Source organism: Pinus tabuliformis, chromosome 2_1 (genome assembly GCF_031772625.1).
Source record: "Pinus tabuliformis cultivar Carrire ecotype Pingquan chromosome 2_1, CPIR1, whole genome shotgun sequence".
In the NCBI taxonomy this organism is placed as follows: domain Eukaryota; kingdom Viridiplantae; phylum Streptophyta; class Pinopsida; order Pinales; family Pinaceae; genus Pinus; species Pinus tabuliformis.
In genome coordinates this window covers 20582877-20606779 of record NC_142299.1, presented here as the reverse complement: position 1 = coordinate 20606779, position 23903 = coordinate 20582877, and the positions used below count along the sequence as shown (strand labels likewise).

The 23903-nt window shown below is 36.5% G+C and overlaps 1 pseudogene; it reads left to right on the top strand.

Annotated features, from left to right (window-relative positions):
* The first annotated feature begins 845 nt into the window (after positions 1-845).
* On the top strand, positions 846-22463 carry LOC149198471 (uncharacterized; annotated as a pseudogene).
* The last annotated feature ends 1440 nt before the right edge of the window (positions 22464-23903 follow it).

Genomic DNA, 23903 nt, shown 5'->3' with positions numbered 1-23903 from the left:
TTCTTTGGTTATATAGCTTGCGAGGAGACGCAAAACATTTTGTCTCCCTTTGGTTCTGGTACAGGATCTATAGTTCAAATGTTTCAAGCCTAGCTAGCAAGTTTTAGAATTTTAAATTAAGATGTAGTAATGGGATACATTCTTACTCACCATTATTTTGAGATGGGTCAACAATTTCGGAAGTAGAACACAGTTTGGTCCATTGAGTCTTCTTTTCTTGGTTTACATCAATTTCACAATAATTGTGGAAAGTACACTTGTACACATGGATTCCTATTATGATAAATGTATTGGTTTTTTAGAGTCAATTCCCTTGATTTAAATTATGGATACAAATATTTTTTCATGCTTAACTGCAATATATTATGCTTTCTCAAGTAAAATAAACCTTTATTTTGTGATAAAATTTACTGTCAATAAGATACACTAATAGTTTTACCATTTTAGCATTGAATTTATTAAAATTCAAGTTAATAGGGTAACCATTTCCAGTATTATTCCTAAAGTTTAACATTATAATTATGTTTTTGGTTATATACTAGGAAATTTCAAACAAGCTTCAAAGCCATGGATGTGATTGAATTTTGACATGATTTTTCATCTAGCCTTAGGAAGGAACTCTAATCTCCAACTGTTTCCTACTATAATTTGTGATATTTTTGATGTCCATGTATTAATGGTAAAGATTGTAGAAAAATAATGTTGTTACAGGACCGCATAGGGAACATTGGGAAACTAAGTCTAATATCAAGTTGCCTCCAGAAGCTCTTGAACCTTGAGAAGCTTGGAATTCTAAATGAGGAGCTTTGAATTTTCAAGTGATTGTTTCACTCTTGGGTATTGCAATGGAAATATTAATTCGTGAGAATTATATGGGCAATATTTCTTCATGGGTCTTGAGAATTATTTGGGAATCTTGCCTCACTAGTATAATAACATTTCAAACCGTGAAAATGGCCAACCTATTTTAGCAACCTAACACTATATCATGTGTTGATTGATTGTTGCAGAAATACAGGCTTGGGAAGTAGCGCCACAACAAAGTCAACGTTGACAGAAGCAATGGTGGTTAGTAGATTTCTAAATTGGAATTTAAAAAACATTGAAAAATTTTCTTGTAGTCAGAGGATGCTTCCATATATCATTGTTGCAAGTTACACAACTTCACCTATCCATTTTCTCAAATAAGAGAGCTTCATCCCATCCCCATCCTCAAATTAAATGATTTTACCTCCTACCCTCACCTTTCACCCTCCAATAATGATAGGAATGGTTGATATTTTTAGCTCGAAAAATAACCTTTTGAAGTATCTCTACATAGAAAATTATATTGCCTTGCATTTCTACAAGCTCCCTGGGACCTTTATAAGGACTTTTCTAAAGCTATCTATCTCACTTTAGTTGTTAGTAACCTCACTTCCTTTCCCTTGGTCCTCCTCGATCCTTAGTGAAGCATCTAAAAAGCTTCATGGATCAGGGCCTAGAAGAGAATGCTTCAACCCCACCAGGGAATGGAGAAGCCTAGTTCTACAAACCATTCCCTGTAGTGGCACCATGAACCTACCTAAGATGACACCTTCCACCCTTAACCCCACCTCCACCCTTCTCCCACCCTCAACTCCACCCCCACCCTTCCCATTCTAAGAGATTTCTTCTTATTATTACAATTTTTTCAGTAGGAAGTTTTGATGGTGTACATTGCCTAAGTAGGATGGCTCAGGATAGTAGCATCGCACCAAATCATAAGGAGTAAGTAATAAGAAATCTGCAGAAGAAAAATGAGCTGCAAAATCAAATAATCCCTTTGGTTTTGAACTGATTTTCTGATTATCATTATGTTTATAGAGCAATGCAGATTGCTAATGCTTTGAGAGCTCAGATAGAAGTTCAGAGAAGACTCCATGACTAGTTGGAGGTATGATTTTTTTTTTCTTTCTGAAATTATTCAAATTGACAAACATAATATCTCTCCCCCGTTTCAGCGACGTGATGACTGAATGGAATCTATCTCTTGTAAATGTCAATGTAGGTTCAAAGGCGCTTGCAGTTGAGAATAGAGGTGCAGGGTAATGTTGAGGGCCCCAAAGTCAGGTCAACAAGAAGGGGGATACCCACCCGGTCCGGAACCTGGTTGGCGGCTCCTTGCCCGTTTGGTGTAGCGGGTCCGACTGGGGATGATGGGACCAGCTTCCCAATTTAAAGGATGTGTGTGTGCGTGTGTAGATTTTGATGATGCTAATCTAAAGGTAATTTCAAGCTAATCTAATTCTAAACTCTAAGCTGACTCTATGCAACTGTAATCTAACAAAAACAACACATCTAATCTATACTAACCCGGGGTAGGATTCTTTCATCATGAGATCTAAAAAGATTTCATACAATAATTGGTAATAAAGATCATTCAGCTATCATAAGAATATAAATCAATTAAGATAAACCATTCTGCATAAGAAGTTAGGCAAAACAGTTGTGAACAACATATCGCATGATAAGTTATTCATATGTTAAGCACAAACAAATGATTCCACTGTACAAAAGTGCCAAATGGTAACCCAAACATTCATACATCAACATATAAACAACTCAGCTGTATATCACTCTGAGAATATGAGCAGAAACTAATCAAGAGATAAAAGTACCATTTATGACTGATTTTACTCACAAACTTCAAGCAATAACGATTTATCTCTACTTACTTCTAACATCTACTAAGAGTACAGAAGTGCAACATCAGTAGCAGACATTAAAATGAAAACATAAATAAATCTCGATCCATCCATTCATCAAAAACCACCTCCGAGGGTGCAAAAGTGCATGTTCTGAGGACAAGTTTTTTGACAAATTTCCAGACCCTTCTCCAAATTCCATGAGAAGGGTTAAATACTACTAACTAACTAATCTTAATTACACAAATTTAGGGAACGGCTTCAAATGACCGCCCTTTTACTAAAGCAAATTTATTTCTAAAAATTGAATCTAATTTCTAACCGTTTCTGTATCTGCTCTTTAGTGCTGTAAGCAATGCGAGGTTCGCCTGGAAAGAGTCGGCTGGTTGTCTTTTCCTTTTGCTCGGGCGATAAAAGTAGAAATAACAAAAGCTGGCACCTCTTTCTGACAAACTAGAAGATATTTTTGAAAATCTTCCTCTGGCTGGGTGTATTTGCTGTGTGTATACTTAGTATAACCCAGATTTCTTTCAAACTGATTGTGTTGTTGCTGTTTCGGTTTCCGGCCGTGTGAATGACTCAATGAGTTAGGGATTTCGTTGCCTAAACAATCTTACGTATTGAAAATTGCTTTCGTTCTTTGTTCCAGGCTTTTCTGAAGCATCATCCCTTTTTAGCGTTTTTCTTTTTGCTTTATCCAATCTGAGCTTCAGGATCTTTTGCAAACATGCTGCTTTTGTGCGCCTTTGACTCTGAGTCTTGGATAGTCTATTTTCATCAGTGTCTGTGGAGTGATACTCTGGAATCCGCGGCTCTGTTGTATGCGGCATCCATATGCGAAGGCATCTCCTCTCTGTTCTTTAAGTATTGGCGCTTTCCCCTTCTCCTTAGATGTTTCCTGCATATAGATTTATATTAGTTGCTGCCTTATAGTTTACGCAAGGGAGAAGAGAAATGACGAAAAGATTGACATGAAAGCTTTAAGTTCTAATGAATGCACAATCATGACACTCATAATGATTTGACTCTTCGAAAAACGCAACACGATCATATTTGGATACTCAGGCGTGCAATCATTAATTTCCCTTAAGGTGAGCGCTCGATTTTAGGTTTACAGATCATGCTGAAGAAACTTTGCGATGAGTGGTTTCTGCGATTCGTATCGCAACAATTAATAGTCTCATTCGTCGCAGATCGCAAATTGCAATATCGCAGTTTGTAAGATCGCAGATCGCAAATCACAATATCGCAATTTTCATTTGCTCATTGTGCACTGCTTATGCGACATTGCGATATGCGACGTCGCATATCGGCCATCGGCGATTCCTTAGGTTTTCTTTTAAGGGCGCTTTCAAAAATATGCGATGCGATGAATGTCGCATCGCTTCATTGCAGCTTACTTATGCGCATAGGAAAACGCTTCCTTCTCTCTTTGCGATGCGATATAGCTTTTAGGGAGTTAAATACAAAAATTTTGATAAAAATATTTTTGAGATTTTTTGTTAAGGGTCCCCCTTTGCTTGGTATTATTGCTAATACTTAAACAAAGAGGGGGGTTGTTGGTGACCACAACAATGGCGATTCACTGTGAAGAACCAGTTATCTCTGCTTTTCTATTGACATCTCCACTTCCGAAACAGAATTTTTTTTTATATGTCTAAATTTGTTATGGACAGATAGAGTAGATTACCCTTCATCCTGTCAATGATACTTTGTTTCAACCTTTCTTTTTATCCAATTGTCTGCTTCCCTAGGCTTAGTTCTTGCATTCATACTAGACATTACTCGGTCCTTTTTAAAGATAAAATAAGGTCTTCTCTACGTACTGGCTTTTAAAATATGCTCCTTTGTCGTAGGTAGAGCCTCTGTTGCCCGCAAGCGTCCATAGCCTCGACAGGGTTACCATGTTATCTAGCAATGATCCTTTTTCCTGCATGAGGTTATTTACAACATTTCAGAGAAAAAAAATCCTTTTTGACACTTTTTCCTTTTTTTATTCTCTAAAGAACAATGTCTTGGTTTGGTGGCCAAATTATGACACAGTCATTCACTTGATTTACACTTTTTCTGAACAAGCTGGCTCGTGATGAGACCCCTTGTCTTTTGATTGCAACAATCTTGAGTCGTTGCCCTGTTTTGATAGACAGTATTGGCAAAGTCAGCAAGTTATAATATCTGTGATCATGATAAGCCGGCTCGTGATGAGACCTCTTATTCTTTGAGATATAGTGTTTTCTCGGATAGTTTCTCTGAATGCCGCGGTTTCCTTTTGTAGGGAGGAAGTCATTGTTTTTCCTTAAGAAAGCTCTGGACGACAATATAGAGTTTGAAAACAACAGCTTTTACAGAGAATATTTATTTTATTATTGATGATACCTTTCATTGTGCTGACATAAAACAATTTTTTACCAAAGGTTGCTTTCATCAAAGTCTTTTGAGAGGTTGAAACTAATATCATATTCAGGGTAAAGTTAACTCTATTTGTCAATAATAAAAATCAGATTTTTCGAAAAGCTTTGCTATTTGTACAAGCGAAATCAAAATCTGATAGAGAGTTAGTGTGCTCTTTCATGAATTATTTTCACTGATCACTTACAACTGATTTTATTTATAAGAAAGAGAAAAACAAACTAAAACTATCCTACAAAAATAGAAGAATGATCTTCTTATGGAAAATACATTTTAAGAATCTGTCCATTCACACGCAAAGAATCTCTTCTACCTGCCAAATCCTGCAACACAAACGTCGATGGGCCTATGACTTCTACAATCTGAAAAGGACCAAGCCACAGCTTCTGAAATTTCGTATGCTTGCCCTTTTCTTCATGAGCCTTATCCCATTTCAAAACTAAATCTCCCATCTGAAAGTTCTTTCTGGTTATGATGTTTGAGTCAAAAGAGGATTTTATTAGCGCTTGGTGATGAGCATGGGTTTTCTTAGCTTGTTCTCGTTGTTCTTCTAGTTTGATTATCTCCATTTGTCTCAATTGCAAAGAGGAAGTAGATACTTCATCGATGTGTTGTACTAAAGACAAAGAGGGGATGACTAAGTGAGTAGGAAGGACCACTTCTTTCCCATAAACTAAATTAAAGGGAGAAGTGCCGATCGAAGCTTTCTTCGTAATTCTGTCTGCCCATAGAGCATTAACCAGCGCTTTGTGCCAATTCTTTTGGTTTTGGTCAACTGTTCTTTTAATAATCCTGATTAGGTTTTTGTTTGTTGATTCAGCCAACCCGTTACCTTGCGGATAGTAGTTGGCAGAATACTTCAGTTCGAACCCTTTTTAAGTGAAAACTCAGTCATTACATTTCCAGAAAAGTATGATGCATTATCAAACATTAAGGCCGTTGGCAATCCAAACCTAGTGATGATAAATTGATCTATGAATTCAATAATGTTTTCAGAATTAACTGTCTTGAGAGGAACTGCTTCTACCCATTTAGTGAAATAATCTGTTGCCATGAGGATATACCTATGCTGCTTAGAAGAGTGAGGAACGATCTCACCTATTATGTCCAAGCCCCATTGGCTGAATGGTTGCTCGATGTTAACCGGCTGTAGTGGCATGGACGATTTATTTTGTTTCCCTGCAGCAGTCTGGCAGATTTGGCATTTCCTTACGTAATTGTATGAGTCTTTGAACAGCGTGGGCCAATAATATCCTGCACGTAAGATCTTATGTGCAGTAGTCTCTCCAGCATAGTGTCCACCTGCTGGTCCATCGTGGAGTTCCTGCAAAACCTTTTCGGCTTCAGTTTTCTCAAGACACCTTCGTAATTCCTTTTAAACAGAACATCATTTATGAGCTGGTATTGTTTAGCTTTCAATCTCAGAGCTCTTTTCTTGGTGTGATCCAGGTGTGATGGAGCATACCCGTTCTTAAGATAATAAATGGTGTCACATATAATGATTCTGCGTTGTTTAGGCTTGCCTCATATGTATGTACCTCTTCAGACGAGTTCTCAGGAATTTGCGATGCTCCAGCTAACATCTTGCAGAAGCCTTGGCCTCTGACGATGTTTGCTGGTTTGATCTCAAGATCGTATTCTTGTAAAGCGGTAATCCAATTCGCCCTCTTTTCGCCCACATCCTTCTGTACCAACAGGTTTCTTACCGCTGGAAACGGCACGACGACTTTGGTATGGGCTTTAAGTAAGAAAGGTCTGAAATATTTGATCGCTTTGAAAACATCATATGCTTGTTTCTCCACGTCTGAATAATTGAGCTCAGCACTTTGTAAGTTCGAGCTAAAGAATGCGATCGGAGCTTCCGCCTTTTCTTGATTTGCTTGAGTTAAAATCGCGGCATAAGATTTCTCTGAGGCAAAAGTATATAAGATAAAGGATTCTGAAAAATTTGGGGTAGCTAAAGATGGAGCGTTGATGATAGCTTGTTTGATCAAGTTGAATGCTTCATGCTCATCTAGGCCCCATTTAAAATTTGAATTCTTTTTTATCATATTTTGTAAAGGAGAAATAATACGTGAAAAATCAGGGACAAACCTTTTTACAAAATTGATTTGTCCAAGGAAAGATTGCATGGCCTTTTTGTTATGGGGAATGGATATTTCGGAAATTTCTTTGATTCTGTCGGGTTCGATGTGAATACCAGATTTCGACACTATGAATCTGAGTAATTTCCCTTCACTTAATGCGAAAAAAGATTTCTTTGGGTTAAGTGAAATTCCATACCTTAAACATCTTTGAAAGATTTGTTTCAAGTCTTTGAGATGGTCGCTTCGCTTCTTGGAGTACACTGTTATATCATCCAGGTAAATCACTACCGATTTATTGACTAAACCTTTAAACGCGATGTCCATGGCTCTCTGAAAGGTAGCACCGGCATTGATCAGACCAAATGGCATCTTCCGATATGCGTATGTGCCCCATTTGGTTCGGAATGTGGTTTTTAACTGATCATCGGGATGTACCAGCACTTGATTGTATCCTGAAAATCCATCCAGGAAAGACATTAATTCTGAGCCCGCTACTGCCTATAGTATTTGCTCCATAGGTGGGAGGGGAAAATTGTCTTTCTGACAGGCTTTGTTGAGATTCCGGAAATCAATACAGATTCGAATATCTCCGTTTTTCTTTCTAACGGGCACCATATTGGATACCCATTTGGAATGTCTGACGGGGAAAATTATTCTGGCTCTCAACAACTTGTTTAGCTCAGTCTTTATCTGATTTTCTAAGTTGGGGTGGATTTTTCTGAGCTTCTGCTGGACAGGTTTTTCATTGTCAATCATAGGGATAGTGTGTTGAATGATAGAAGTGTTGTATGTCTTCAGCTCATCGTAATTCCATGCAAAAACGTTTTTGTATTGTCTCAGAAGACGGATATATGCTGATTTTTCTTCAGGGGCTAGGCCGTGGCCCAGATTAACGTTTTGCGGCTTCTGATCGGTTCCTAGGTTCACTAATTCATAATTCAGAGTTGAATTGTAGAGTTTAGAATTGGCAGACCTTTTAAAACGACTTTTCAAATCATATAAATCTTCTAACTTAACCATTGATTTAGGTATAGCATTATCAGTGCTATTTTGTTGAATTTGGTGATCATGATGGTCTTCGTCAATTATTTGATTTGAGTAGGATCCTTCAGAAGTGAGGAAATTTACAATGTCAGGGTCGTCATTGAATACTCTCCAGTTGGTGATGTTGTCAGGGATGGATGGTCTAAAGATTAATTCTATTGAGAACCTATCGGGACTAAAATCTTCGGAGGGAATAAGTCTAGAGGCTACGTTAGCTAACAGGTCTACGCTCGCATTTTGGAGTCTTGGGATTGACGAAATATTGAGTGCTATGCAATGAGAAGTCAGATCTTGTACTAAAGATTGATAGTGCTTTAAATGACTTGACAGGCAATGTATGGTGTTACGTACCTGTTTGACGACAATTTCAGAATCTCCAAAGACTTGAAGATACTTAACATTCATCCCGATTGCTTTGTATAGGCCTTGCACCAAGGCTTCGTATTCCGTTGTATTGTTTGTGCAATCGAACTCAAGTCTGCATGTAAGCATGGTCTTGTTTCCGTCTGGGCTAATCAGAACGCATCCTGCTCCTGCTCCCTCGTTAGATTTAGAGCCATCAAAATATAATTTCCAAAACAAAGATGTATTTACAGAGTTATCTAAAAATTTAAAACACTTTGAATCATCAGTTTGGGAATAATTTTCAACTTGGGACAAAACTGAATTTTCTAAGTACGGTGAGGTGTGAGCATTGAAATTGCCGAGGAAAGAATCTACTGAGTAATTGCCTATGATACTGCTGTTGTATGCTATTGCTTCATTCTCTCCTTCCAATTCAGTCACTATGTATTTTTGGTGCAACTCTCGTTCAACCTTTATTTGATTGGGTTTACCATTGTAGGGTAACCACATGTGCGACCAGTCGGTTGAGAAATATCCGTGGAATTTTTCGGACCAATCCCTGCTAAGAATTAAACCATAGAATTCAGGGATATCAGCTACTAGAATGTCGATAACCTGGCATACTTTCGGGTTAGACGACAATCTTATGGTCACCTAGTTAAGTTCACCAATCACTTCGACTTGAGATCGATCAAGTTGAACTATGCGCACTGCGGATTTTTTTGGCTGAACATTCAATTTGGCACATATTGATCTGGGTAAAATATTCGTTGAAGCACCAGAATCAACCAAGCAATTGTGCACTTTTTTATTGAAAATTTCATAAGTGAGAAGAAAAGGAGGAGTATGAGATCTTGATCTTCCTCCAATCAAGGCAATGTCATTTGGATCAATCTTATTGATCATGTTGGTTGGAGGTCTTCCCATGCTGTGGGAAGCTACAGCTATAGGTAAAGATGTAGTAGGCACGGTATGTAATTCTTTCATCATTATTTTCTGTTGATGTTTCAATTTGCTCAATTCGTAAAGAGTGATATTATCCCTAGTCTTTTTCATGTCATCGATAATGTTGTACTCCATTTCATCCGACACTATCAGTTTTCTTGATGGAGGTGCTTGATCTGATTGGACTGGGCTAAATTGGGTCGCTTTAGCAGTTGTTTTCTTTGTTGCGACCTTATCTTTTGTTGCAGGGCTTGCGCCCTTCTGTTTAGGGGTAGTTTGGGGAGGATCAAGTTGATTTTTGCATCGTGTGCTAACCGGAAATGCTTCTTGATCTTCTTCTTGTGGGAGGATGAAATCCCACATTCCTTGTAGTTCCACAACTTCTTCATCATCGGTCTGCCCCTCAGTGGTATTCTCTTCTTCTTCTTCTTCTTCAGATTCGACGTTTGAGACAGCATTGGGTGGTTTCATCTCCATGGGAAGATTTCTTTTAAAAGATCTGTAGGGCTTTTTTGAAGAAGTCTCTGCTACTTGTTTTCTTATGTCAATCATCTCATTGGACATGGCCTTTAACACTTTTTGTAATCCTTCCATATCGAAAGGATCCTTCGTTTTCTTCTTCTTGGTGTCTTCTTTGAAAGAGATTTTCTTAGATTTGCGTTCTTCTATTGCAGATCTCTTTTCTAGGGCAACTACGCGTTTTTCTATTGCTAACGCCTCAGTCAAGTTTTCAACTAAGGTCGTCTTGTTTTCCCTATCTACGAAGATAGCCAAGTTTGATGGTAAGGCCGTGATGTACCATTCACATCTTACTTCCTCGCTGGGTTGAGAAGCAGCGGGAATTTTGTTGAGGATCTTGTTGAACCGTAAATTGAAATCTTTAATGGGTTCTCTAGTCTCAGCTTTAAGATTAGATAGGTCATTGATCAATGTCGCTGTCAATCTGTCATCACCAAACTTGGTGAGGAATTGACTTTGAAAAATGTCCCAACTTGTGATGGACCCGGAAGGTAACGAAAAGTACCATGACCCAGCTGTTCCTTGCATTGTATAAGGAAAAAGCCGGACGACAGCATCCTCGTTGGTAACTTCGTTGAGATTAACAGAAAGCATGAAATTATTGATATGCTCTTCGGCTAGCATGCCTGTTTCTGGATTGAATTTAGGTAGCCATTTCTCGGGATGGGCCGGTATTGGGCTTAGGGGTGGAGGCATCAAAACCGCTCCAGGATTCTTCCATGGAGACTGGGCCATCGTTGAGCCACTGGTTAATTAAAGTGCAGAAGACGGGCCCTGATGCTGAGGAGATGAAGATATTATGATTTTTGATGATTGAAGAGGAAGGGTTGTGGAAGATGGATGAGTGATTTTGGATGAGGATGTGGGTGGTTGACTTCGCGGTGAGGGGGTTGAAATGGACGAAGTATATGAAAGAGTCTCACAGTCAGACTCTGGTGGTGTTTTCCTTGCTCTTTTCCTAGTAGGGAGAGGGAGTTCACTTGGTTGAATACCAAATTTTTCACTCTTCAATCTGGTCAGGGGATGAGCAGGATTGTACTGCGAAGTCACGCTGCTGTGAGATTTATCATACCTCTGAGAAAAAATAGAGAATCCCTGGAGTTTACGAATCAAAGTTTGAATTTCAGGGGGTTCAATGATCAGTTGGTCTGATATATTAGGGTAGGTAGCAGCGGTGGATACTCGAGCGACTTCTAATTTCGGGTTTAACCGTATTGGAGAAGTCGGGGGAGTTGATGAGGGTGATTTACTCTCAGAATGGTATTTGGATTTTGACTTGGTTGCCATTCATAGTTCGTGCCCTCCTTCTAGCGCCAAATATGTTGAGGGCCCCAAAGTCGGGTCAACAACAAGGGGGATACCCACCCGGTCCGGAACCTGGTTGGCGGCTCCTTGCCCGTTTGGTGTAGCGGGTCCGACTGGGGATGATGGGACCAGCTTCCCAATTTAAAGGATGTGTGTGTGTGTGTAGATTTTGATGATGCTAATCTAAAGGTAATTTCAAGCTAATCTAATTCTAAACTCTAAGCTGACTCTATGCGACTGTAATCTAACAAAAGCAACACATCTAATCTATACTAACCCGGGGTAGGATTCTTTCATCATGCGATCTAAAAATATTTCATACAATAACTGGTAATAAAGATCATTCAGCTATCATAAGAATTGTTGAGTCTTGAAATTGTCATTCATTTGCATTGTACTTTCACTATTATGTCCATTATATCACCTCCATTTCACCTCCATTTCACTACTATGTCACCACATTCATCCCACTTTCATTATTATTGGGCCACCTTTATGTTTTTCCAATATTTATTATTTCTAAGCCTTTTAAGTGAATTTGTGGTTAAACATTAGAAAATAATGTGCATATGCTTATACCTAACAAATGGGTTGAGATTGTTGACATGTGTAGGTTGAAAGGAGGCTTCTAGAAGACCCTTATGTGGCACTCTAAGGCCAAATTCGAATTTGGTTGGAAAGAATCATGGGATCATGAGGATATGTGTCACATCTCCTAATTGTATTGTAACTCTAAAAAGACATGTGTCTTATCAGTTCCTATTTTGATTAGGACTCTAGAGGTAGAGGGAGAGATTCATGGACTATCATTAATGAGATGGCTCTCATCTTTTTGTATAAATAGGAGATCTCTCTCCTTCATTTGCTAGTCTTTTCTTTAGTCTTTTCCTAGTCCTTTTAGTTTGTTAGTCCCATGGCTTTTGAAAGCTTTGGAGAGCTTTGTTGTACTTTGCACTTTTGAAGAAATTGAATAAAGCTTTGATGTTCTCAACATGGAAGGAGATGTGAAGTAGATGTCATGGAGCATATTAGGATGTAAGTAGATTAGATTTCATTTTGTAAATATTTCTTTGTAGAATGTAAGGTAGATTAGATTTTCATTCATGCAATTTAATTTATGCAGGTGTGTTTAATTTTGCTTTGATTTCATAGGTAGTAGGGGGCCCCTGCCTTGTACAGTTTGAATTACTGCATTTTATTTTCTCCTGGGATTGTGTGTCTTTGTTGTATTTGCTTTATATCTGATGGTATTTTCAGTTGACAGATTCAAAGTTGCTGCCTTTACTTTGATTTTCTAGCTTACTTCTAGTTTAGTTTCTCAAAGTTGTATGTTAACATATTGATGGTCTCTTTATCATAAATTGTTTATCTTTTAGAGATCAGAATACTAATAAATTACAGCTGGCTTTGAGTACTCTTTAGACTAATCTTTAACTACTTTCTAATCGTGCTTTACATAGTACCATATGTTAGAAGCAGAGAGTTAGAAAGAGCTGAATATTATAACTAGTCTTTAAAGTGGATTTTTCTCATTTTTTATCACTTTTTAAACTCATCTCTAGCTACTTCCTAATCGTGTTTTACATAGTACCATATGTTGGAAGCAGAGAGTTAGGAAGAGATAAACATTATCATTGGTTTTTAAAGTGATTTTCTTACCTTTTTATTTGCAGCAGCATGAATGGTGTCTAGTGCCATTAGAAAGTGGTTTTTATGCTTTGCTTTCAGTTTCATTTTAAGTTATTTCTTTCAAGCTCTTTCTTTGCAAGTTTAAAGTTTGATTACTTTCTAGACTTATTTCTAACTACTTCTTAATCGTGTTTCACATAGTACTATATGTTGGAAGCAGAGAGTTAGGAAGAGTTGAACATTATAACTGGTCTTTAAAGTGGTTTTTCTTACTTGTCACCTTAGAGCTTGATTACTTTTTGGACTTATTTCTGACTACTTCTTAATCGTGCTTAACATAGTACTATATGTTGGAAGCAGAGGGTTAGGAAGAGTTGAACATTATAACTTTATAAAACAACGAAGTAAGAAAGAGGTTAACTAAGCACATATAGTGCACCACACTTCATCAGTTTACGATACCTGGATTGATAATTTATGTAGAGCAATTTAAGACGTTAAATTGACTAAACATTTTGGCGCCGTTGCCGGGGAAGTGTAATTAGGAGACCTTATTTCTTACATCTAAAAAAAAAATTAATAATCCTTGAGTATGCTCTCCTCTTGCACTTTGTGTGATCTGGAGGATCAGAAAAAGGATTGTTAAGTAAAAAAAAAAACAAAATAATAATTCTTGAGTATGCTCTCCTCCTGCACTCTGTGTGATCTGGAGGATCAGAAAAAGAATTGTTAAAAAAAAAAAATAGGAGACAAAATAAACTTCAAACATTTCAATTGATTCAATAAAAAAAAAAAAAAATGAAAAAATGAAACTCAACTGCGTTGATAGGTTCAAATTGTCCACAATTGTCTGGTTATGCTTTGTAGTGGTCTTCAAAACACTGTGTCCTGTTCAAATAAAGGTTTTGCAACTTAGCTGCAGAAACTGCCTTGATTCCGCAGCTATCTGACAATTCCGCAGCTAGCTAACAATTCCGCAGCTGTTTCAAGGTTTAGCAGGTTACAGGCATCTAATGAAAAAACCGACTACATGGGCATCTCCAGAATTGTCCCGACATGGATCCTATCCTAGTCACCCAGCTCAGATCGATGAAAAACCAGCCTAGGACCTCAGTCAAAGTCTTGTTTTTAACATGTTTTTCTTGAAGTATTTGCTACCTGAAATTGAAAATCATTAATCCTTTTTATAAAATTTTACAATTTCAGAGAAAAAAAAAAAGAGAGAAAAACAATCTATGGCTATCTCCATTCTTAGTTTTCACTATGGCTTCAATAAAAAAAAATATGCCTCCCTGTTCAAGCTTTGACCTATTGATTCCTGTAGGAGGCATTCATCATTTAGTGGCAGATTTTTGAGTTGATTTCACCTTTGGATAGCTACATTATCGATTAGAAACAGAGGGTCGAATTCTTGAAGGTAGCCTCTGGTGATTCATTAAATTATTAAGGGCAGAGTAGTCATTTTTCTCCAAGGGCGAGAGCATGTAAGCCGATTGCATTTGCTGACAAAAGGACAAATTTGTTAGCTGAATTTTATCTTATTTCAGGGGTCAAATCCTCTTACTGTTGGAGCCAATTTCCTCTCCCATTATATCCATCAGATTATAGGTCTACTTCATGGGATGAGTTCAACATTCACCATAATTATTTGGAGATTGATCTGAGCTAGAATGAATCAATAAGCTCAATTGTTGCCACTTAGATTTCCGCCACCTACAAAACCTGTGATATAAACAACCTGAGCTCAACAAAATTCTTAATTCGTTGTTTTAAAAATGCAAGGAATCATTATTAATCACTACAGCAATTGTTTGGAAACGTTTCAGATAACCTGTGACAATCAGTCGCCCCAATCCTTCAACTCTGTCCCTCTGTCTAAAGATCACAAGCTTAATAGGGTTGATGAACGGGAGCGTATTGAGCAAGCCGGGCTGTGTAACACACCTGCAAAACAGTAGATCAAACAAGAAAGGCCGAATGCAACAATTCAGAACAGTAAAACTCAGAAAAAAAAACGTAAACACAGAAAAAACGTCAAACTTCAAATGTTCGATTTTCCCACATGGAGATGAATTTCAAAAAACTAAAACATGGGTTTTTTTTCCAGGTGGGTTAATTAGATAACCCAGAAACCGTTTGAGGAAATTCGTGGCGGTCTGGGACAAATTTTCGGTTATTTGGAGCCCATTTTTGACTGCCGCGCGTGAAAAAATTGAGTTATTAACTGATAGTTTAATTAATTGATTAACTCCGCGTACCTGAGGGAAGGAGTTCTAATGGGGATCAATTACATGCTGGCATATACAACCAATTACACGACTTTACACATGTTTAGAGACGTGTTTCAATTGAACACGACTCTCTGTCATTAAATCCCATGAAGTCGCTGCCGGTTAAATGTTGGGAAGAAATGGAACTAAAGTGGAGCAATTTATAAATTCAATCTTTCTGATCAGCGATTGAAACTCCTAGATATGAAATTGGTTTTCATGTGGACGTATCTTGACTCACAACGCCTTCAAACATTTAGTATCATAAGGCATTGCGTAAAGGTAGAGATTTCCGTATTCTTTCATACGGTACCAAGGTTGAAGTTTTGTGGGATGAAGTGAATGAAAAAATCGTTTGGGAAATAGCTAGAAGCAGTGTTGGCAGAAGTTCTGTAATTGGACAATGACAATCTTGAAGAATTTAAGAACAGAATCCGGCAAATTTTTGATTGGCAACCATTCTATTGTCTTATGCATCAAAGATATATAAAAGTAGGAATGGATTGTAACAATTTTGGAACTGATTAAATTGTATGGCGGTTGGCAGTGTCTTCCCAGGAGTCCCGTGGGATGAGGGGTACATTTGTTTTTTCTCTTCCACACACACAACCACTCCATTTCACAGTACTTTCTACACTCTGCACATTCCGCAGCCAATCACAGATTCCGCAGCTGTTTTGTTAAACTCTAGGTTGCAGGTGTCATCAGGCAAAACAAGTCACATGGGTAGCTAGGGAAGTGTCAGTACATGGATGGTGTCCTATTCATTCGGTCAAATTTGATGAAAAAAACCCCGGTCAAAGGGAAGTCAAATTGTGTGTTATCACAAAGTCGCCACACTGAGTCGCTGCATGTCAAGGAAAAATAATAATTTTGAATCAATAAAATGAACAAGTTATTTTCTCACTTTTCTGAAGGTATTGATTAATTTTGGACTGATAATGAAAGATGAATGGCTAACTTTTTATTCAAGATTTTTAGCTACAGAACTGTGCACATTCCGCAGCTAAAGTCCAATTCCGCAGCTATTCTCTGATTCCGCAGCTATTCTCTGATTCCGCAGCCAGAAAAACCTCATTGTTCAAATCAGCTTATCTTTTTCATACAAAATCAGATTTTGATGATTTAAGTACCATTGGAAAGATCTCAACAAGATCTATACAATGAGAAATATATCATTAGAGTTTGAAATGGCAAATAATGAAATAAATTGCTGAAAAGAAACAACATCAACTTGAGGCACTAATTCCAAAGCAGGTATAAATTCTTTTGATTTTTCCTTTGAGAACTTGTTTCATTAATACAAATTCTTAGTTTTGTGTGTAAATATCATAACTAGAGAGATTGATCACCTCTCTCCTTTGATAATCTTACATTCCATTGCAGAAGAAGTATTAGTTTTTTTTGCAGGTTCCAGGAGGAAGGACAAATGACTACAAGAGAATGGTGTCTCTCTAAGAGACCAATTTGTTTCATAAGAGGATGATCAACAACAAAGAGGAAATATGCTGATGCAAAATCAGATCCAAACACTTGAAAAAACCTTCAGATACTATTGTCTCCATCACATCCATACTTCATAATAAACCATTCACCTCATTCCACTCCATATTTTCCATTTTTATTCATATACACTTTCCATCTCTTTTTGCCCATTCATAACCCACAAATAAAAGCAAGAGGCTCATTCATATGCTTATTGCCATTGCCATTTCTATTCTCCATTGCCATTTTCCATTTCCATTTTCCATTCCTTGTCATTTTCATTCTGCAAATAAGCCCTGCTTCAATGCAAATTATTGAGTCCATAGTCCTTTGAGTCTAAATTCTTTGTAAAAACACCTTGAGGCTTGCATGCCTTAATGGCAAGTCCTCATGCTGACAAAAAATGGGAATACATTAATGTCCCTTGTTCGTTAGATCTTCTAGGTGACTCGACATCAGCAAATTCATTCGTACCTAGCAAGATGTGTTTGGGCATCTTGACTCTCATTGTCATCAATGGTGAGAGTTCTCGTGTTGACTAGTGGCATCCATTAATGGCCACTAAGCCAACAATTTCCTACTATGTTCGACATCAGAACATCTTTTCACATAGTAGGAATTGTGCCAATGAGTTTTGAAGACATGAAGACTATTATTTTCAGCATTTTGGAGCAGATTCAGCAAGTTTTAGTAGAAGCAATAAAAAGTCATCTTATCTCTCTATCCATGACTCCACTTGATCAGCCACTTGAAGAAGAAAATGATCAGAAGTTTTCAGCCACCACACATACAGCTCATCCATTCCAAAGGGTAAGTGAAGGTACAGAATTTTCTAACTTTTAACCACAGAATTCCATAAAAAGCTAGAATGATAATTGTTGGAAAAACATTTCTCTTCCTCATTTCATAAAATTGCCAATACCATCAGTTGGGGGGGGAATACATTCATATTCATATCTTGCCATGTCCATATCATATTCAAGAGCTCACATACTTCCAACATATATTAAATATTACATTGCTATTATGAGCATACAATGGCTTTTGAAAAAGTGCTTAAAGGATAAATTGGATACAAACAAAATCATGGTTGTCACACAAGAACCAACCATCATGCAATTCAATAAAGATATACTTTGCAACAATAATCAAAATATCATTATGCAAAGTTCAAAGATCAAAATAGAAGGCAACAATAAAAAAAAAATGGTTGTAACACAAGAACCAACCATGTTGCAATTCAAGTGAAACACTTTGCAAAAATATGAAGTTATCAAATGATATCATGCAAAGTTAAGCCAAAGCTCAAGGATCAAAAGAATTAATGTAATATATATTGCATGAGAACATGCAATAGCTTCAGTTGGGGGGTATGTTGAGTCTTGAAAATGTCATTCATTTGCATTGTACTTTCACTATTATGTCCATTATATCACCTCCATTTCACTACTATGTCACCACATTCATCCCACTTTCATTATTATTGGGCCACCTTTATGTTTTTCCAATATTTATTATTTCTAAGCCTTTTAAGTGAATTTGTGGTTAAACATTAGAAAATAATGTGCATATGCTTATACCTAACAAATGGGTTGAGATTGTTGACATGTGTAGGTTGAAAGGAGGCTTCTAGAAGACCCTTATGTGGCACTCTAAGGCCAAATTCGAATTTGGTTGGAAAGAATCATGGGATCATGAGGATATGTGTCACATCTCCTAATTGTATTGTAACTCTAAAAAGACATGTGTCTTATCAGTTCCTATTTTGATTAGGACTCTAGAGGTAGAGAGAGAGATTCATGGACTATCATTAATGAGATGGCTCTCATCTTTTTGTATAAATAGGAGATCTCTCTCCTTCATTTGCTAGTCTTTTCTTTAGTCTTTTCCTAATCCTTTTAGTTTGTTAGTCCCATGGCTTTTGAAAGCTTTGGAGAGCTTTGTTGTACTTTGCACTTTTGAAGAAATTGAATAAAGCTTTGATGTTCTCAACATGGAAGGAGATGTGAAGTAGATGTCATGGAGCATATTAGGATGTAAGTAGATTAGATTTCATTTTGTAAATATTGCTTTGTAGAATGTAAGGTAGATTAGATTTTCATTCATGCAATTTTAATTTATGCAAGTGTGTTTAATTTTGCTTTGATTTCATAGGTAGTAGGGGGCCCCTGCCTTGTACAGTTTGAATTACTGCATTTTATTTTCTCCCGGGATTGTGTGTCTTTGTTGTATTTGCTTTATATCTGATGGTATTTTCAGTTGACAGATTCAAAGTTGCTGCCTTTACTTTGATTTTCTAGCTTACTTCTAGTTTAGTTTCTCAAAGTTGTATGTTAACATATTGATGGTCTCTTTATCATAAATTGTTTATCTTTTAGAGATCAGAATACTAATAAATTACAGCTGGCTTTAAGTACTTTTTAGACTAATCTTTAACTACTTTCTAATCGTGCTTTACATAGTACCATATGTTAGAAGCAGAGAGTTAGAAAGAGCTGAATATTATAACTAGTCTTTAAAGTGGATTTTTCTCATTTTTGATCACTTTTTAAACTCATCTCTAGCTACTTCCTAATCGTGTTTTACATAGTACCATATGTTGGAAGCAGAGAGTTAGGAAGAGATAAACATTATCATTGGTTTTTAAAGTGATTTTCTTACCTTTTTATTTGCAGCAGCATGAATGGTGTCTAGTGCCATTAGAAAGTGGTTTTTATGCTTTGCTTTCAGTTTCATTTCAAGTTATTTCTTTCAAGCTCTTTCTTTGCAAGTTTAAAGTTTGATTACTTTCTAGACTTATTTCTAACTACTTCTTAATCGCGTTTCACATAGTACTATATGTTGGAAGCAGAGAGTTAGGAAGAGTTGAACATTATAACTGGTCTTTAAAGTGGTTTTTCTTACTTGTCACCTTAGAGCTTGATTACTTTTTGGACTTATTTCTGACTACTTCTTAATCGTGCTTAACATAGTACTATATGTTGGAAGCAGAGGGTTAGGAAGAGTTGAACATTATAACTTTATAAAACAACGAAGTAAGAAAGAGGTTAACTAAGCACATATAGTGCACCACACTTCATCAGTTTACGATACCTGAATTGATAATTTATGTAGAGCAATTTAAGACGTTAAATTGACTAAACAAGAATATAAATCAATTAAGATAAACCATTCTGCATAAGAAGTTAGGCAAAACAGTTGTGAACAGCATATCGCATGATAAGTTATTCATATGTTAAGCACAAACAAATGATTCCACCGTACAAAAGTGCCAAATGGTAAGCCAGACATTCATACGTCAACATATAAACAACTCAGTTGTATATCACTCTGAGAATATGAGCAAAAACTAATCAAGAGATAAAAGTACCATTTATGACTAATTTTACTCACAAACTTCAAGCAATAACGATTTATCTCTACTTACTTCTAACATCTACTAAGAGTACAGAAGTGCAACATCAGTAGCAGACATTAAAATGCAAACATAAATAAATCTCGATCCATCCATTCATCAAAAACCACCTCCGAGGGTGCAAAAGTGCATGTTCTGAGGACAAGTTTTTTGACAAATTTCCGGACCCTTCTCCAAATGCCATGAGAAGGGTTAAATACTACTAACTAACTAATCTTAATTACACAAATTTAGGGAACGGCTTCAAATGACCGCCCTTTTACTAAAGCAAATTTATTTCTAAAAATTGAATCTAATTTCTAACCGTTTCTGTATCTGCTCTTTAGTGCTGTAAGCAATGCGAGGTTCGCCTGGAAAGAGTCGGTTGGTTGTCTTTTCCTTTTGCTCGGGCGATAAAAGTAGAAATAACAAAAGCTGGCACCTCTTTCTGACAAACTAGAAGATATTTTTGAAAATCTTCCTCTCGCTGGGTGTATTTGCTGTGTGTATACTTAGTATAACCTAGATTTCTTTCAAACTGATTGTGATGTTGCTGTTTCGGTTTCCGGCTGTGTGAATGACTCAATGAGTTAGGGATTTCGTTGCCTAAACAATCTTACGTATTGAAAATTGCTTCCGTTCTTTGTTCCAGGCTTTTCTGAAGCATCATCCCTTTTTAGCGTTTTTCTTTTTGCTTTATCCAATCTGAGCTTCAGGATCTTTTGCAAACATGCTACTTTTGTGCGCCTTTGACTCTGAGTCTTGGATAGTCTATTTTCATCAGTGTCTGTGGAGTGATACTCTGGAATCCGCGGCTCTGTTGTATGCGGCATCCATATGCGAAGGCATCTCCTCTCTGTTCTTCAAGTATTGGCGCTTTCCCCTTCTCCTTAGATGTTTCCTGCATATAGATTTATATTAGTTGCTGCCTTATAGTTTACGCAAGGGAGAAGAGAAATGACGAAAAGATTGACATGAAAGCTTTAAGTTCTAATGAATGCACAATCATGACACTCATAATGATTTGACTCTTCGAAAAACGCAACACGATCATCTTTGGATACTCAGGCGTGCAATCATTAATTTCCCTTAAGGTGAGCGCTCGATTTTAGGTTTACAGATCATGCCGAAGAAACTTTGCGATGAGTGGTTTCTGCGATTCGTATCACAGCAATTAATAGTCTCATTCGTCGCAGATCGCAAATCACAATATCGCAGTTTGTAAGATCGCAAATCGCAATATCGCAATTTTCATTTGCTCATTGTGCGCTGCTTATGCGACGTTGCGATATGCGACGTCGCATATCGGCCATCGGCGATTCCTTAGGTTTTCTTTTAAGGGCGCTTTCAAAAATATGTGATGCGATGAATGTCGTATCGCTTCATTGCAGCTTACTTATGCGCATAGGAAAACGCTTCCTTCTCTCTTTGCGATGCGATATAGCTTTTAGGGAGTTAAATACAAAAATTTTGATAAAAATATTTTTGAGATTTTTTGTTAAGGGTCCCCCTTTGCTTGGTATTATTGCTAATACTTAAACAAAGAGGGGGGTTGTTGGTGACCACAACAGGTAAATATTTGTAGACCATATTAGAGAAAGCACAAAAGACATTGGCATCAGAAGCATCGACATCAACATGCCTTGAAGACACAAGAGCCAAGCTTGCAAATTTGTTCTCCAAGCTTCCTACAAACAGTGTGAAGCCAAATTACTCTCCAATGAAAGTGACTCCATTGATGTACATGCACAGACAAGATCATGGGGACCTAGAGGTCAAGCCCCACCTTAGAGATTGTTGCTCTCAAAATCAGTTTGCAGGTCACAACATGGAGCAGAGTCTGAATGAATCTGAGAGTCCAATTGAGAAGAAAAGGTGGAGAAATTTTTTCCATGAGAGAAATGGAGAGAATTCCCCTACCAAGCTACGAGAATTGGGAATTTATGCCTCTTCCTATAAAATAGAAGAAGAATAAGAAGAAGTGGAATAGCTCATAAAGCCCACTACTGTTGAAAGGCCTGCTGCAACTAGAGCATTAGTGGATGAGAGAATGGCCATGCTTGTACAGTCTAATGGCCTTTCTTTAATCCAAGATGATCATGAATCAGGATTGTACCATCCACATTCCATGTTGGGCAATTGTCGGAAGGTGGTAGAAGGATTGGATTTGAACAGGAAAGGGGAGGGATCAGTTTCCCAACAGGGAAGAGAGATGGATATCAATGCATCTCACTCTCAAAGAAATTGTTTTTCATGCTATTTTTGTAGATTTTGGTCTTATCCCATAACTAATATATCTATATATATTGACCTCTTGTATGGTATGGGATATCTAGGCTGGTATCAAGCACACCCATCTATTTGAGATATGTGATCAGATAACGTTTTGGAAGCTACTTAGCTACCTATATATTTTAATACATCCTGTACTTTGACCATTATACCTATATATCTGGGTTTTCCATGCTTAATTGGTACTACAAATATCTGAAGATTATATATTCAGACACCAATCACATGAAACTCCAAGAGTTTTTATAAAGAGAACCCTGACATTGATGAAGTGTCCAAGTACAACACTTAGTGAATAATTATATCAAAATATAACAATTAAGATGATAGAATTATGAAAACTACAAGATAATAACGTACTTGGTACAACCTAGAATTCATTGTTCAATTTGCTTAGGACGCAGGCATCAAAATCTAAATACATGCAACATTTTCTTTTTTCAGTCCTTTCACACACTTGACTAAATCTATAGTCTCAGTAGCTGTCAATCTCTTCTCTCTTGAATATAAATTTGAAGCAACCCTTATTCCTGGAACATAGTTTTCTATCTAATTTTTAATATAAATCCTTAAAGCATTTTAAAATATTAATATTTTATATGTTGAAATTTGCAGTTTAAATTTTTTAAGTAACAAAGATTTCCTTCTAAAACTAATTTTTTTTTATTGTTTTAATGGAGATCTCCCTACCCTAGCTAAAACTCTACTTTACCTAGTTTCTCCCAATATAAATAATCTTCACCATATAAAAATATAACTAAGACATTGACTCTTTTTGAAGGCACACCATAGTTTCTAGTTCCTTTGAAATGGCAAAATATTAATTAAACTCTACTTAGCAACTTACTTTATTGATACAAAGTATGGTTTGTTTGTTATAGTTGATGGATAATAGTTTTGTTGTGATCGCTGATTTGATGTTAGTGAAAGCGCTAATTAAAAACATAGTTAAGATATTGATTCATTGAAAATGACAAGTATTGGAACTTTGTTCAACAGATTACTTAGTTATTTAAATATAAATATAGTTTGACGTCATAGCTGATTTGATTTTAGTGAAAGCTTATCAATCCTATAAAGGGAAAGGTATTTCGATTTTTTAATTAAAAATTAAGTTTGTTATTCAATATAAAACTCTTTAAAACTTATAAAAAGTAATCTCTAACATAACAAAAGTAGAAAAAAATGAATGCTTAAACTATGATATTTTAAACATTTAAGTGGTTCGAATGTACATAATTTTTTTTTGGTTATAGGAAGGAGATTTTAATTTTAATGTAAACAACATTTTAATATAAATTAAAAATATAGTTTAAATGAATTAAGATTTATTGTATTTATTTTTTTATTATATAATATTCAATTTGATAGATATGTTTTTATCTTTATTTCAATTAAATAAAAAAGTATAATTTAAATGAATTAAGATTTATTGTATTTATTTTATTATTAATATTGATATATCTTTTAATGTATAGGAAAAATAGATAAGTTTTTATTTTACAATTTTGAA